This window comes from Gracilinanus agilis, chromosome 6 (assembly GCF_016433145.1).
Source record: "Gracilinanus agilis isolate LMUSP501 chromosome 6, AgileGrace, whole genome shotgun sequence".
Lineage (NCBI taxonomy): Eukaryota > Metazoa > Chordata > Mammalia > Didelphimorphia > Didelphidae > Gracilinanus > Gracilinanus agilis.
The window spans coordinates 198712987-198726823 of record NC_058135.1 but is presented as its reverse complement, the minus strand read 5'-3'; the positions used below and the strand labels follow the sequence as shown (position 1 = coordinate 198726823).

Genomic DNA, 13837 nt, shown 5'->3' with positions numbered 1-13837 from the left:
CTCACATTCTCTCAAAGGAGACAACACATAGAGAAGGTTTCAGCTGCAAGTCAAAGAGAAAAGTCTCATGGTCCTTAGCATGCTGCAAAAAAGATATGAATGCTTCATCTTCAATGTTATTAACCCTGATTAAATGGTATTCGTTTATGATATAGAACCATACAGCAAGGCCAGGGATTTTGGTGACATAAACTTTTGTGTGTATGTGTATGTGCGTGTTCAGTAGTCACAGTTGGAGCACCAACAGGAGTAATTGCCAGGCTGCATGTCCACATGTCTTTCTTCCCAGGATGATGGCTGAGGGTACTCAACTGGAAGCGTTGCTCTTCTCAAGGCTCTTAGGTTCAAGGCTTGATATGCCTCCCTTAAGATGTAAGAGGAGATGGTGGTCAAGGTGGTAGCAAAAGTTTGATTTGCTTAGCAAATCCTGCCTCTCTTTTCTCTCAGGACGACCACAGGCTAGCTTGTCTGCACTACGTATGGAAGAGTTAGTTGGCAATTGGTAGGGATGGCTGGTCCTTTCTCCACATTTCCGAATATGATATCTATGAGAACTAAGCAGGATGTTACTTCTAGAACTCCTCTCTCTGGCCATTGGTTGCTGCTGGTAAGTGGTTGTCACTGGTGGAGATGAGGAAGGTGAATCCTCTCCCCACAATGATTTATCCCCTCAATAATGGCTGTGAGGTTTGGTCTTCAAGTATTTCTGATAGTTATTTGGGGTTGTTTTTGTTTGTGTGTTTGTTTTGTGGGCAAGACATTACTATTCTCAACTCTTAGGTTCAAGTTCCTGGCTTGCCTCCATCATTGTCTAAGAGGAAACGTTAGTCAAGGGTTGATTTGTGATAGCTGGGTTTGGAATAAAAACACTAATTACAAACACCAAAGTGTTTAGCTCCCTGCTAATGGACAAAACATTAGCTATCAGTCACTCCCTGATTTGGAACTGATTTCCTACAGACATGTTTGGATCTGAACCCTCTGATTAGGAAATGTTTTATATCCTTGTGTCTGGATACTCTGTAGTCAGGTACCTGACCATATCTGACTTTTCTATATATACTTTCTTCCTTTCTCTACCACATCTCCTCTACTCTAGTCCTTTCCCTCTCCAGGAGTTCAATGACCCACATTGCCCATGTGTAAGGTAGGGCATGACAATCTGCAGACTTCCATATAGATCACAGTTACCTGGAGATGTTTGTCCATTTCTTTTGTTTATTGCTAAAAATGGAATTTCAAAAAGCCTAGGTACTATGGCAACAGATTTAAATAAATATCTAGATAAGAAATGTTCTATGCCTGAGCTTTTGTGATTAGATAGAAAAAATTAACAAGTATCTGTGTAACTAGGCAGCACTTTTAAACAGCTATCCTATATATTAAATCATGCTGCTGATGTTTGTAAAATCTCACCACAGATATAAAATAGCAATTTTTTAGTTCCCTCATTTTAACTGTTATAAGGAATTTCATAAGCTCATAAAAACTGAGGTAGAAGGAACTTAGGTCATTCTATAAAATGGGAATAATAATAACACCTACCACTTAAAGTTGTAAGGGCAAAAAATGATGATATTCATAAGCAATTTGTAAACCTTAGAGTTCTGTATAAATGCTAGCTATTAGCTAATCCAAACATCACATTTTACAGATGAGGAAACTGAGTCTTATAAAATCAAGTAATTTCCCAAGGTCACTCAGTAAAGTTTTAAAGATATTTCTGAAATCATGTCAAAGGAAAGAAGAACATGATTGTGTAGGGTCTTAAAACCATGTCAAATGAGATAATGATTGGAACTAGTGAGGTTTAGCTAATCTAGTAGAGTAGAAGTGGGGGAAACATAAGTGACAACTATCTCAGGTTTTGAAAGGCTCTCAGGTAGAAAGAGGAATAGACTGGGTGTGGCTATAGATAGAAAATGAAAGCTAAACCAATAGGTAAAAGCTAGAGAGAGGAAGAGTATTCTATCAACATGAGAATTTTCCAATAATGAAAATGGAATGGACTGTCTGATAAGATAATATATTTCTTATCAGAGAAATGTGAGGGAAGATCAGATGACCACTTGTCAGAGGTATTGTTGAGAAAGGAATTCCTATATAATGAATCAACTTGAACACTGAGATTCCTTCTTATTCTACCAATTTATGAATATAAGACTAGAACAATTTTCCCTCTTGACCCTGAATCAAATGTTTTTAACTAAAAAGTTTCTCCATATGCATGTGGTAAGATTATGTCAACTTCTAACATTTTTATTATTTTAATTTTCATTTCTTTGAATAACAACCAAATGAACTAGGAAACATGCCCTCCATTAGTACAAAAAGGTCATACCATTTTTTTCTGGTCTATTAATCACACACAGACTAACTATACTATGACTCCCAAACTAGCCCACTATCTAAGTGAGTCATTCAGTTGACTCTTAAGTAGATGTCTTGTCAAGATTCAACCCACATTAATATCCTCTATCACTAGAAGAGATTCTTTATTAGTGACACTTAGAATGAAATTGACTATATAACTTCCTGGGATGGCACAGATTGCAAGGCTATAATTTATCTGGAAATGAATCAGAATTGTTAAATGACTAGAAAGTTTTTTTTTCTTGCCAAAAAAATGAAGCAAAGTAGGATTAAAATCATCTCCTGGGACAGATTCCCATCATGGGTAACACAAAGGGCAAGTTGCCAGAAAATAATACCAGATAAAAAAAGTTACACAAAATAAGAATCTTGTCCCTTATTTCTCAGTGGGAATGATTTGATGTTAATAATTTTAAGCATCTACTAAACCTTAGGATCTCCAAGAAAATGTTCAGATTTTTTTTAATTTGAAGGACTTCTTGATAAAGTGGGAAAAATTTATAAAGTCCAAATGTCAGGAAGAAAGACTAAAAAAAAGAGAAATATCTCCTATACCATTGCAATTGGTTCCACATACAAAACTCCTATTGACTTCATTTAAGTACACAGTGCAGTTCTAGTAAATTCCCACAGTCTAGGATATAGGAAGTGACAAAATATTTATTGAAGAGAAAAAGCATTTCAACTCATAGGTAGTTTGTTTGGCTGGCACATAACCTCTCAGTGTAGAGTAGACTATTGATTCCATGAGGAGCCTCATGCTTGGAAAAGGAAATACTTACTGGGAGAACAGAGCTTTATAAAAATAATCTCACTCTGAGGGTCCCTTACACCAAAGCTTCTGTGATTATAGTATCAACTGAACTTTGTATTCCAGGGCAACTCTACTTACCACAGAGAATGAGAACGGGTAATATCTCTTCTCTGAGACCATGAAAATAATCTACATCTAAACATATTAAGAGCAGATGGGAAAAGAATTATGAAATCAGTTCCCAAACATTCCAATATTTTCAGAGGCTGAAAAGGTCAGGGCCAGGGCTCTATCTCTTGTATTATAAGTACTTTGGAGGGAACGATTTTTATCAGTTCTTCCTAAGCACCACAACTTACTAACCTTAGCAGAGGCCCAGTCCAACTCTGCCACCATCACTTCTTTTTCATGATTTCTCTTCAGGCATCCATCAATATCTTTTGAAATTGAAGCAATAGAAATATTTATTTGTGGTGACATTTTGCCTTATAGGAAACTGAAATGTACTTAGTATACCACCTCTTCAACCTCCTAAGCTTTTTGTTTGCTTTAGTTCCTTTTCTCCCCAAATCAGGAAATAGTCTATAGCAGTGATAGGCAAACTTTTTAAAGAGGAGGCCAAAGGAAAGGAAATGCGCATCTGTCAGTCTGTTTCTAAGGCAACTCTTTTGAAGTTTCATTGTATTGTATCCTCAATGTATTTGTCAGATTAGGAATAATGTCAGGTGGAGGGGTAGAACTTTTCAGGGGCCCCATCTGGCCCACAGGCCATAGTTTGCCCATCACTGGTCTATAGGGCTGCACATCCATATTTATCATTTCCATTTTTTTCTGTTTCTCTTAAGTTCAAGTCTATTTCATGGCAAAAAGGTACACATTAAAATATTTTAAAATTCTCTTTTCTTAAAGGCCTCATGATATATATAAGATAATAACTACCTATTATTTATAGATGAGACAACTGAGGTTCTCCGCCAAGAACATAACTGTTTTTTGTCCTAAACACCTTAGGCAATGTGTCATCTATGATCCCCTTTTCATTAAAATTCTTTTAAAGGCACAAAACTAAGAAAAATATGATTACAAAGAAAACCAATATATTGAAATAATCATTTTTTAAAATAAGTTCATAGATTCCATGGTAAGAAACTTTTCTTTCAACAGTTAAGTGATGTCTAATATCACTCAGCTAGTAAGAAGAAAAAATGAGATTCAGTTTATATTTTTTACTTTTAAATCTGTTTTTCAACCATAGCACACTCTAAGGCTTTGAACCCAGATATAACCTGTTTCAGAGATATAAGGAAACCATAATGCTTTAGGAGACCTTCTCCTTCAAGCTGGGTGGATCTGCATAATGATATTCCGGTATTTTCTTCACTTACCAGCAAAATTTGTAATATTGTTCAATAAAGGTTTATTAAGAAAAGGGAAAAATTAAGATCAGGCATCCCAAAATGTGCAGCCAGCCTTAAATCTATAAATCCCCAAATAAGAGTCCCACAAATCAAGGCTCTTCTGAGAAAATCTCCTCTTCAAGTTATTTTTTACCCAATAATTATAACTTACCTATAACAGCAGTGTATTGCATACATGCTTATATGCTCTCCTTTTCTCCCCATCTCCCACCAAATTCTAGCCATTCCTTATGATATTCCCTTTCCCTACCTACTTGGTTCATAAATTACTCATGCAAGAGGACAATTCTCAAAAATTAAAACAAATCCACAACTGGCTTCCTTCTATTTTCTTCTGGTTGCCACCATTCTCTATATTACCACTACTCTCTAGCTCTCTCCCTTTTTCTTCTCTCATCCCTCCCAGATACTGGCCATACTTTTGGCATCCGAACATCTCTCAGGGCTGTTATATTCCAGAACTAAGCATATTGTTTAATAACTCAATTTATATTATTTTGTGTTTCTCTTACAATGGCAAAAAAATTAAAGAATGAGAAAATGATGAGAAAACATCATATTTATATTTGTTTTATTAATATATATTATATATATGATTTGTTATATATATATGATTTGTTATATGTTTGTTATATATATGATTTGTTTTATATATATATATATGATTTGTTTAAAAATTATCACTTGGAATAACTAGTTGAGGCTAAACACGTTCAAGGAATGCCCAATTAGAGGTCAAGTATTTACCCCTTAAATTCTGGCACAATAATTACATAGCTTAAAAACTGTTATTGTTTGTCTGTATCAGTGATTATTACACTGTTTGATAAAGGTTGTGATTTTTGCCACTAACTCAAAAATTCTACTCGTATGATCTCACTCATTTTCCAATTGTGCTTTGGGGTTTTCAGAATTGGCCTCATAAAAATTTCTATCATGGAGCATCAAAGAAGGTTTTATGAAAATTGCACCTATTGCATGTGCTCAATATATATACAATGATCCCTCACCTTTGGCAGGAGTTACACTCCAGAGACCCCCGTGAGAGGTGAAAATCCACGAAGTAGAGGCATTCACTGCCAGAAGTCTTAGAAGGCGCAGAGCATTTGGGTGGCATAGGGCTTGAAATGAATTCAGACTTTTACGAAAACTCCACAAAAACACACCACCACGAAGCACCACTATGTGCAGAGATCAGACTTCCATGGAGGAGGAGAGATGCTGAATGTATGTATGGGCTCACTGTGGTAGAGCAAAAAGACAGCCGCTACCGTCACTGAGCCAATCAACGCCCAGGATATAGAACGCAGCGCTGTGGTTGGTCACCTTTCATTCCATCAGCCAATGGTGTGCCATGTACCATCTCATGCTGGTAAACTTGCACAAGGGGCTGAGACAAGTGGACCAGCATAAAAGATTATAGTGATGAACAGAAGGAAGGCAGAGAAAATGTAAAAGAGGTTTTGGAACAATCAACAGGACAATTAAGAAGTTGATGTTTATTCAGAAAATACTTCTATTTGAAGAAAGAAAGATTTCTTGCCTGATTCTACCTCTTGCTCCCCTTTCTTCCAACATGTTCGATTCCTTGATTATGATAGAAATGTCAGACGCTCCCAGCCTCCCAGAATTTACACACAATCTATGGTAATCACAGAGCTCAAGAAACATCAGTGCCCTTATTAGGCCTATTGGCTGCAGCTGCTGCCCTTTTAATCTCACAGTTTAATGACCCTGACTTCTAGATTATAACACACATTTCTTCCCCTTTATTCTCCTTAAAATAATTGTTTTTCAATTACATGTGAAAAATTTTTAACATTTTTTTTCTTTAATTTCGAGTTCCAAATTCTTTCCCTCTTTCCCCTTCCCACCACTGAGAAGGCAAGCAATTTGATATTGGTTACACATATGCAGTTTTGCAAAACATATTTCCAATTATTAAGATTGTGAAAGAAAACACAGATCAAAGGGGAAAAAAAACCAAGAAAAATAAAGTTAAAAAATGCTTCGATCTGTATTCAGAATTCATCAGCTCTTTTCCTGGAAGTGGATAGCATTTTTCATAATGAGTCTTTCTGAATTGACTCAGATCATGGTATTACTCAGAATAACTGTCATTTACAATTTATAATAGTATAATATTGCTGTAACTGTGTACAATGTGCTCTGATTCTGCTCACTTCACTTTGTATCAGTTCATGTGAGTCTTTCCAGAGATAATATCCTGAATAATTTCTAATCATTGATATAAATCCTGAAAGGTCCCACTTCAAATCTCTAAATCTATTAAAAGAAATTAAATCAATTTTTGCCTGCTGCTAGGTTGTTTAATGCCATTTAGAAAATAAAAATAACAGCTTTTTTTTTTTATAAACCCCTGTACTTCGGTGTATTGTCTCATAGGTGGAAGATTGGTAAGGGTGGGCAATGGGGGTCAAGTGACTTGCCCAGGGTCACACAGCTGGGAAGTGGCTGAGGCCGGGTTTTGAACCTAGGACCTCCTGTCTCTAGGCCTGACTCTCATTCCACTGAGCTACCCAGCTGCCCCCTAACAGCTTTTTTAATATCTATTAGCTAGTTTCATTACCCCCAAAATTTTCATTTATTATTATATATGAGCATTTACTTGTGGGAAAATCTGATTCCCCCATCCCAGCAGAATATAAGCTATTCAAGGGCAATTTAATTTTTATGTGTATACACCTAGTACCTGGCACATAGTAAATAAGCCATTAATAAACACTAGTTGAATTGAAGTTTACGCCAACAGAGTATAAACTTGGCCAGGGATTACCAACCTGGAGATCTACAAGTGAGGAACCAGGCATTGATTGTATTCATTCACCTGAAGACAGATCAGCCTCATTAAATAAAAATGGGCTAATCTGGGGGCAGCTGGGTAGCTCAGTGGATTGAGAATCAGGCCTAGAGACAGGAGGTCCTGGGTTCAAATTCTGACTCAGACACTTCCCAGCTGTGTGACCCTGGGCAAGTCACTTGACCCCCATTGCTCACCCTTACCACTCTTCCACTTAGGAGCCAACACACAGAAGTTAAGGGTTTAAAATAATAATAAAATAAAACAAAATGGGCTAATCTATCAAAAGGATGACCAGATGATTTTTTTTGTCAAAAACCAAGGGAGGGTTACCATTTTTGTCAGTGAACAAAGGTCTTAAATTGGCAAAAGATCACAGATAAAATCTTATTTCATACGTACAAGAACAACTTCACTGGTAATACAATCTGCCTTTTTTTAACGAGTGAGGTCAGTGAGGTCTTCAAAAGTTATATGACTTATCAACACAGTATGAAGCACAGCCCAGAATCCAACCTTCATATTTCCAAATCTTGTGCTTCCTCCCTCCTCCCCCCATAATTCTGGTTCCACTCCTGACTATTTTAACTTCTCCACCCTTTCCCAAAAGGTTCTTCATATTGGAAAATGTCTTTTCCCAGTAGCCTTCTCAATTGAAATGGAAGATCTCCCCACACCCTTCCCATTTGTGAATTCCTCCCAAAATATCCATTTTGAGAAAGGGCCAGTCCAAGAATGCTCACTCTTTCACTCCTCTCCTTTTTCTTCTGATATTCTAAATTTCCTATCCCTCCCTAACCATCCACTCTCTACTCTTACTCTCTATCATTTTTCACCTCCCTTTTATGTGTGATCTTTTTTCCATTAGAATATAAGCTCCTTGAGGGCAGGGACAATCTTTCTTTTTCATTGTATTTGTATTCCCAACAATTAACATAGTACCTGGCACATAATAAGTGTTTAAAAAAATGTTTACTGACTTGATTTGACATGAGAAGATTTTGTCAGGTATGTTTTCGGTGATTTTCTTCTATTTGTTGACTGATGACCCCCACATGCAAATCTGCAAGTTTAAAATACTGTGTCTGCAGGGTCAAATCAAAGATAAATAATAGAGTGTGTGTGGTTATGCAAATAAAGTACTTTGAGAGGTCAGATGAAGAAGAATAAATTCAAGCTGGAGAAATCAGGGAAGCTCCATGGAAGAGATGGCATTTGATTTGGACCTTAAAATCTGAGAAGGATATCAACAATCACTCATTTCCTACCTCCAAACTGTACTTCTCTATAAAAGGCTTATTTATCTGAATCCTAAGTGGAAAGAATCCATCTCTATCTCCATCTCCATTCATTTATTTTATTGTATGCAGAGATTTAGTAGAGGGGCAACATATTGGTGGCAGAAACACAGGGAGGAAAGAATATTTTTGGTGAGAGAGTATAAAAGAGAATTCATTAGGAAACTGATTAAGAAGTCGTTCTTGGTTCTATGTCATTGGCAGTCTTTGTGAATCTCGACTCTAACTTTCAAGTACCAAGACCAAGAAGGTCAAAAAAAGGTAAAGGTAATATAAACACTCATTTTAACTACACACTATCCAAAGTTGTAATTGCATAATAAATATGTGGTCATTGGTTCCAAATCAATGGAAATATGAGGTATAATTCGGAATAATAGGACCACTTCATGGAATCCATTATTTGTATCAGATGCAACTTAACTATATAAGATGATCTCACCATTTCCCTTGCTTTCTTCCTTTTTTTATTTTTTATTTTTTCCTCCTTAATTTCCCTTTTCTCCCTTTCTTTCCTCTCTTTTTGTCTCCCCTCCTTTTTTCTCTTCATTATCTTGTCTCTTTCTATCTTTTCCCCTTCATGTTATTCTCTCTCTCTCTTCCCTCTCTCCCCCCACCATTTCTAAGATGTTCTCTAAGATTATAGGTATCACAATCTATCAGTCAACAAGCATTTATTAATTTTTTTCTATGAGCCCAAAACTGTGGAGTTGCATTCCCCATTTGCTTCATTAAATGCTATGTTATATTGTTCCTTCTCCCTCATTCCCATCCTTCAAGAACAAAAACTCACTTTTTGATCACAAGAGACCTATTATTCATCTTTCATGTCTTTTCCTCAAAAGCTTCTATCTCACCAAGATCTCTAACATATTACAGGTTTGAAGAAGTGACTGAATAGAAAGAATGAGTCAATATTTTCATTTTGATAAATGTGGAAGACATTTCATTCTTAAAGTTTTTTTAAATCCCTCTCTCCTATTTATTTTTTCTAATACAAATAATATTTTTCAACACCCAAAGAAACAATGCTATTAGGAAAAATGAATAGATTTGTTCCCTTGCTCAGGTTACTCTAACCTAACAATTTTTTAACATGTATACATACTATTCAACCCAATTTGCTACATGGAAATTAACCATAGTTTAGATTACTGAATTTATGATTGGAAATGAAGAATTTCTGAAAAATGAATAAGAACATCTTACATTTATTGAACACAGCCAAGAAATGTATTTTTAATAACTATACTACAGATGGGCTACCATCTGCCAGCATATGCCATTGGCTCCTAAAGTAGTGTTTACATCTGGGGGATATGACTCTTTATTTGAGAGAACAAGAGGAATTATTGGATTAAAAATGAAGATGAGTGATTTTAGATTCATGGCTATTATAAGTCTTTTAAGGATAGAATCAGCATGTTTATATTCAGACAGTTTTCATACACTTGGGTAGATAAAAGGAAAGAAAGTCTGTGCATTGAAATTCTGTGATGATAATAAAAAATAATTAAGAATAAAAAATGAGCTTTTCCATGAAAAGCAAAAATATTTATATAAAGTTTTCAGATCATCCACTTGTATGTTTTAATAATTTGGGTTGAATTTTCCCTTTTTAAGATACCAATGGCTATTTATAGTAAGAGAAACATTTGTTGAGATGTGTGCTTTACATTGCTTGAGGGTCCTTAACCAGAAAATAGCAACCTTATATCCTCAGAGGAAAAAATAAAAGAAATTACACTTACATCAGTGTTTCAGCCTTTAATATTCTTTAGTTATTTTTATTTGTCTTCATTTCTAATCTGTTTGACCAAATTTCAATTCCTTTTGGAAATGGCTTCCTCCCAGTGTAAAAACAAAACACAAAGCCACTTAAATGCTGGGGAAACAGGAAGTTCAAACTAGAATAATACTAAAATATATTAAAATAAATGGTTAGATCTATGAACTCATATTTCTTTCAATAAAGCAGATGCTCTAGATTGGCCAGTATGACAGCAAAGGAAATTAATAAATGTTGGAGGCAATGTGTCAAAATTGGGACACTAATGCATTGCTGGTGGAGTTGTGAATTGATCCAATCATTCTGGAAGGTAATTTGGAACTATGCCCAAAGGGCTTTAAAAGAATGCCTGCCCTTTGATCCAGCCATACCACTTCTGGGTTTGTACCCCAAGGAGATAATAGGGAAAAATACATGCACAAAAATATTTGTAGCCACACTCTTTGTAGTGGCAAAAAAACTGGAAAATTAGTCCGTCAATTGGGGAATGGCTGAACAAATTGCGGTATCTGTTGGTGATGGAATATTATTGTGCTGAAAGGAATAATGAACTGGAGAAATTCCATGTGAACTAGAATGGCCTCCAGGAATTGATGCAGAGTGAAAAAGGAGCAGATCCAGGAGAACATTGTACACATAGACTGATACACTGTGGCACAATTGAATATAATAGATTTTTCTATTAGCAGCACTGCAATGATCTAGGACAATCCTGAGGGACTTATGAGAAAGAACACTATCCACACCCAAAGAAAGAACTTTGGGAGTAGAAATGCAAAAAAAAATGTATCATTGATCACATGGTTCAATAAGGGATATGATTGGGGATGTTGACTTTAATTGATCACTCTATTGCAAACATTAATAATATGGAAATAGGTTTTGAACAATGATGCATGTATAATCTAGTGGAAGTGCTCATCAACTCCGGAAGGGTGGAGGGAAAAGGGAATGGAAAGAACATGAATCATGTAACCATGGAAAAATATTCCAAATTAACTAAATAAATAAATGAATTGAAAAAAATTGAACAGATGCTATATCTTTTTGAGTAATGTATTCTGAATATTTTGATCTTATATTCAGAGTATAAAGGTGTGCCATTAAACCAAAATATTTCATTTTAAGCTACCTTATCTGATACCTTTTGGGGTTGTTGGGGCCTTTTTTTGTTTTCATAAATCTTTCTACTTAAAACAAAACAAGTAATTTAATATGGACATTATACTGAACCATGAAAATTATACAGAATGAGAAAAAGTTGATAGGTTGCAATAGATACTAGCAAAGGGATTTCCTACATCAATGAGATAAGGGTTCCATTGAAGTATTGTCTTAAATGAAAACAAGGGTGTGCTGAACCAGTTCCTTTGGATTCTAAACCTTTGAAACTGACTAATTCTACAAATAAGGACTTCATTTATTGTTTTATTAATTGTCTAGAGTTAAGATAATGATTGAGAAATCAATCACTATCACTTTCAAATGTTTGTAATGCAAATTAAAGTGTCATATATTTTTGGAGAGCTTTTTATTAAACATGAGCCAACATACTACTGAATGAATATGAATACTAAAGGAATCTCTTTTTATTTTAACTCTCATCCCATAGGATATGATGTTTCTTTACTTGAAGAAAACCACTTTTCTCCCTTTATTATTTACATATTAATAGCCTATGAGTCTACTTCAATTGCTATGGGAAGCTGCCTTCAGAAGAATACCAAAAAAAACCATTTTAAAGCCACATATCTGGAAAGGACTTTTTCAAAGGGAAGAAATGAGTCCCATCTTTGGAGTGAGTTACAATCTCCTCCTTCCCCTCAAATTCTTTTTAAAGGAGGAGCTTGTAAACTTCAGAGGATTTGGAACTTTCCATCACTATCAAAGCAGCATGCCAGGAACAGTTGACAGCATTCTCTCTATTAGGAACTGAGGCCTGACTGGACACAATGAAGAAAAGCAAAGAGTTCATCAGAAAATCTGTACCTAGGGGCAACATCTTGAAAACACCCCAGAACTTTTAAAACCTCCATTATCCTTTTGATACATATGTTCTAAACTAAACCTATTTTCCCCTGGGCTTTGCATGTTCTGGTGGGAGAATGTTTCACAGACTTCTGGGGGATATTTTGTGCCAAATGTTCTTATAGTATCACTATACTAAATTCCTTAATAAAATCTAATTAAGTCTGACAAGTTATTGTGAATTTGTAATTATATAAGAAAACACACTGGTCGGGGTTCATGTACTAGACAACTCCCAAATCCTCCGGGTTACCCCCTGGAAACTGGACAAGGAGAAGTATAGAGCCTTACTCTGGGTGCTAACGCAGGTTGGGAAATAAGCACCAGAGTTTACATTACATACACAAAAAGGTGAGAACATTTTAAGACTACATAATAAAGAATACAAATTTAAAGCCCAAATGCAGTGTCCCAAGAGGAATACTGTGCACAAAACTAGGACCATAAGACAAAACTCAAAAGAACCTTAAAAGTCATCTAATCCCATATCCTCATGTATAACATAAAGAAACGTGCTACAGATATGGAAAAGATAAATGTTCACTACTCCCTCTCAGATTTTCTTTTTAATCATGAGTTTTGTTTGGATGAAGAAAAAATTCATAGAATCAAAAAGTAAGAAAAGATCTTCTGAATCACTTAGTCTACACTCCTTATTTTAAAAAATGGACAAGTTGAGGCTAATCGGGGCAATTTAATGAATCAACTATTTGAAGGAAATAATTTTTAGCAATACTTTAAAGACATCAAATTAGATCTGGAAGTGGTTTTAGGAATCTTCTAGTCCAACTCTCTGGAAGCTAAGACCCAAAGAGTTTCAATGATTTAGCCAATAACATCCTTCTTGTGAGTTTCAGAACCAGGATTCCAAGCCAGGTCCTCTGATGTCAAAATCTGTATTCTTGTCAATAAATTACATTGCCTTTAGAATGCATTAGGCAGGGAAAGAAATAACAGATAGATACTGAATCAGCTGAATCCCTCTCTAAAATGATATTGCAGGGAGCCTTAAATCTTTAAGTATTATTCTGGTTACTGAGGAATCCTGGAGGGCAGGAAGAATCAGAAATGGAACTGCACTCTCTTGTAAGAAAGCTTAGCCCTATAGTTAGCACATGGCATCAATTCAATAAATGTTAAACAACAAAAGCATTAAGTCATACCTGAGAAGCTGAGCCATGGTGAGAGTGAGGGGTGAGGGGAGAGAGAGAGAGAGAGAGAGAGAGAGAGAGAGAGAGAGAGAGAGAGAGACAGAGAGAGAGAGACAGAGAGAGAGACAGAGAGAGAGACAGAGAGAGAGACAGAGAGAGACAGAGACAGAGACAGAGGCAGAGACAGAGACAGAGAGACAGAGAG

General features: G+C 35.7%; 1 pseudogene; it reads left to right on the top strand.

Annotated features, from left to right (window-relative positions):
* Nucleotides 1–538: 538 nt before the first annotated feature.
* The window catches only part of LOC123252448, a 22694-nt pseudogene continuing 9395 nt past the window's right edge, over nucleotides 539–13837 (top strand).